Consider the following 3973-nt stretch of genomic DNA (forward strand, 5'->3'; position numbering starts at 1 on the left):
TCAGAGGTAACCTACACGAAGTTTTATGCTAAATTGAAAATACAACAGTGTTAGTAGATGTTTTGTGAAGAGGAAGAAGGTATTTCTACAAAGGTACTCACTGCTATAAAATTTTAAAAGGCAAAGTATTATTTCAGTAAGAAAATATAAATAGTCTCTCTTTGTATTAGAAGATGTGGAATTAACATATAAGCTTCAAATGTTAAACCTCAGCACATGTTGTAAGACTTGCAGGAAACCTTGTAACTCGATCAAATTCCACCCATGAAATGAAAACCAACAACAAAAACCCCAGAAGTTCAAATTAGTGTATGCTGTGTAAAAGGCAAAGTCAAGATGACAAACACACTTCACTGGTTTTACAGTAATTCTGATAGATCAGCTATTAGAGTAATCTAACTCACAGTAAATTTTAAATTAAAAATGCCCTCCTATTAATGGAAATTTTCTAGTCAGCCTCAAAAAGATGGGAGAGAAGGTAAGAGGACACACCTATATATTGGGAACAAAAATACAAACAGCAAGTCCTTGAGACAGCTTCAGTACATTCACACTGGAAATCCTGCAACATCACTTCCAGGATAGGCTCTGCCTACTTTATCAGAAGCTGCCTATTGAAGGTGTTCTGTATTTCCCCACTTATCATGACTGGGGAATAAAGATGTTCCTCTTAATAATCTATTCCTAAAGATTTTTGACAATTAGGTAGCACTGTATTAAAGAACAGAAATTCCTCTGGTTTCCCTTCCTACTGCCACTCTCAAGCAACAGCCAACTGAAACTGAGCTGAAATTCACCTGACTCCTTTATTTTATTGACAGAAAATGACGGAACTATGTGAATTTCCCTTGTTTACATAAGCTTAACCAAGAAATTTGAATCCATAGCCAATTTAAAATTACAGCCTACAAATTTAAAAATGCATATATTTTATTTTTTAAATTGTACTTCTAGGAAAACTGATGTTACTGATCAATTAAACTTCAAACAAAATATCATCGATTAGTAAACTACTCCAGGAAAAACAGTCAGCTGAGATGATTTTACAGCACTCCTCAAGCAGCAATCAAATCCGCCCCTAATACCACATTGTAATTACTCTTAGTTTTGGTGGAAGATTTTCACAGAATCACAGGATTATTAAGATTGGAAGGGACCTCTGGAGATCATCTATTTGAATGGTTCTAATGGAACCCCATTTGGACACATTCCCGGGTGACTGCTGGTGCTGACCCAGCCCAGGCAGGGGGTTTGATGTCTCCAGAGAGGAAGATTCCACAATCTCCCTGAGCAGCCTGGTCCAGTGCCCTGCCTCGCTGCTTTTCTCCTGAAAGAGCAAGGCATGACCAGCACCTCAGCAAGCCATAGGCCTCTCTGAGCAAGCTTCAGCTCTATTCTACAGTCCGCCTTCCCCCTTTTCTCTCTTCAGTTTCTGCTTGGTACAGACAATGGTATTAGGACTATAAATGCTCGTATTCAGATAAAGGGGAACCCTTATTAGCACAGTAATTAATAACTACCAGTAATCCTATAAAGTAGTAACAGTATTCATTATTTACAAAACACTGAATCTTAGCAGGCAATGTCACGGAAGGGAGAAAAGGGGGAAAAACCCAGTACTTCCTCACCACTGTGAATTTTAATGCATGAACAAAATCAGGATCCAATTGTGAGGACACTGCAGACACTGCAATACTAAAAATGGAGAGGACCAGTATTTCCTTCGGGATGCAGAAAGATGAGAGAGCAACAGACAAAAGCATCTATTAATACATACCCACATAAACCTCATCAATTGTGCTATTATAAAACTTACAAAAAGTCAAAAAAATAAGGAACCACTATCCCCTAATTGTTTCCACTCTTGCTTCCACACACTCGTTTAAATTCTTGAGCAAAAACAATGCTTTAGATCAGCTCCTTCGTAGAATTGCCAGGCTAAAAAGCTCTGTTAGGGGGTAGCAAAGGACACTGCAATTGAGGGGGAGAGGACAAAACTGCTGGACAATAGACGTGTGAAGAATCAAAGAAAGGGTAACCACAGCCATGAGCAACTACGTCTTCAGCAGTGAATCAGCTTCCCGACCAGGCAGCGCTTCCAGAAACCCAGGAGCGCCCGACGCGGCGGCAGTGACACGGCCGTGACTCGTCCCCAGCCCTCCGGACGGACCGGCGGCCCCGCACCCCAAAATCCCCGCCGGGAGCCAATCCCGCCCCCGGCTGCCTCCCCTCGCCCGCAGCCCTCTCCTTCCCGGCCGGGCCTGCCGCGACACCCGCGGCGGCGCCCGCACAAAGGCAAACATTCCCGCGGCGGCGGCCACTCGGGAGCCCCCCGGGCAGCCCCCCCGCCGCCACGTCCGTCGCGGCGGCTCGAACAATGCCCGAACCTGTTGCGCGGGTTCCCCCGGGCCGCAGCGAGCGCCGTGCCCCGGCAGGCGAGAGGCGCGCACGGCGGGGCAGCGAGCGGCAGCGGGGCGAGCTCGCAGCCGGGGCCGCTCCGCAGCACGGCCCCGCCGCCGCCGCCCGGGAGAGCCGGAGCCCCGCCCGGGAACAAAGCGCGGCCAGGCCGCAGGGCCTGCGCCGCCCTCCGCGGGGCTGGGGCCGGGGCAGAGCCGCTCCGGAGCGCGGTACTCACCCGATGCGGCGCTGCGGGTGCCCGGGCTGGGAGGACGCGGGGCGGAGCCTGGACCCGCCCGCTCCGGCCGGGCTGCGGCGGCGAACCTCGGCCGCCTCGCACCGCCTCGCTAGCCCGGCGGCAGCCCCTGGGGACGGGGGCGGCTCCGACCCCTCCTCCGTCGGCAAGGAGACGGCGAGCGCCGGGCGCTGGCGGGCCCGCCCCCGCTCCGCCGCCCCGCTCAGCGCCGCCCCCGCCCCGGGCGCGGAGCCGCCCGCCCGCCCCGCGCGGAGCCGCCGCGGCCGCTCGGCCCGAGCCGCCCCGCCCCGGCCCGGCCGCCGGCACACAATGCGGCCCGGCCGAGCAATGCGCCCGCGGGCCGCCGCCCCGCCCGGCCCGACCCCGCAGCTACGGGCGGCCGGGATAAACACCCAGCGTGGGACCAGCGGCGGTCCGTCCGACTGCCGAGTTGGCGGCGCTGGCAGCCGCGTTAAAATAACAGTACTGCCGCTCTGCTCTGTGGAGAGACGCGCTGTGCGTGCTCAATCCGAGCCCAGCGGCTCCCAGGTGAACGCTGCGAGTGCCTCAGGCAGGTGTCGGCTGCCCCAGGGCCGTTCAACACCAACGCTTCAGCACCCACAGTATCGCAGAATATCCTGAATGTAATCACAGAATACCCTGACTTGGAAGGGACCCACGAGGATCATTTAGTCCAATTCTGCACTGACTTGTGTATTTTGTTTCCCCTCCGATGGCAGATAATAACCCATTATTAGCTGTCTTAGCTCCTGGACAAACACCCTAAAACTCTGTAATGCCAAGATTAAAATAATAGAAGCAAAAATGCAGAAAGAAATTCTGTGAAGAAAGCTGGCTGGGACACTTGCCTTGCATTCAGCCTAACCACTCTAGGATAGATTGGAGTCTTGAATCTCCTAACTGAATACATCATTAGGTAACCTAATGGCTCTTAAAAAAATTGGCTTCTGCAAACTCTATCTTAATCATAATTTTGCTCCTGGTTTTTCCAGAGCAGTTGAATATAATTTACTGAATCTCATTCTGAGTATGAAAACTGTCTCACAAAGTCTGCAACTGCTTCGTCTGTTCCCTCAAAACAAGAGTTTGCAGAACCACGTCTGTTCACCGCCTTTCCTGGTTGCTGTCCAGCCAACATCTGCTGCAGCCATCGCCCTCACCATCACCATCGGGGCTCGCCTGTGGCACTGAGCTCATCCCTGGCTGCTGTTCACTCACAAAGCTGTCCCTCTCTCAGCAACACCACCCACTGGACATGCACGAGCTAAAGATATTGTCATTCACATTTTCAGATGAGGCCTGGCAGCCTTGAGAACATAC

The 3973-nt window shown here is 51.6% G+C and overlaps 1 protein-coding gene across 4 annotated transcripts in view; it reads right to left on the reverse strand.

Moving 5' to 3' along the window:
* Window positions 1–2716, reverse strand: part of SESTD1 (SEC14 and spectrin domain containing 1) — a 50143-nt gene extending 47427 nt beyond the window's left edge. For 2 of the 4 annotated variants that reach the window (XM_063162243.1, XM_063162240.1), the window contains exon 1: window positions 2636–2716. The gene's annotated coding sequence lies outside the window, so the exon portion shown is untranslated. Of the gene's footprint in view, window positions 1–2387; window positions 2436–2635 lie in introns of those variants that run through there. The other 2 variants (XM_063162242.1, XM_063162241.1) reach the window with 2 other exon arrangements.
* Between the last annotated feature and the right edge of the window lie 1257 nt (window positions 2717–3973).

The sequence above is a fragment of the Melospiza melodia genome, chromosome 8 (genome assembly GCF_035770615.1).
Source record: "Melospiza melodia melodia isolate bMelMel2 chromosome 8, bMelMel2.pri, whole genome shotgun sequence".
Lineage (NCBI taxonomy): Eukaryota > Metazoa > Chordata > Aves > Passeriformes > Passerellidae > Melospiza > Melospiza melodia.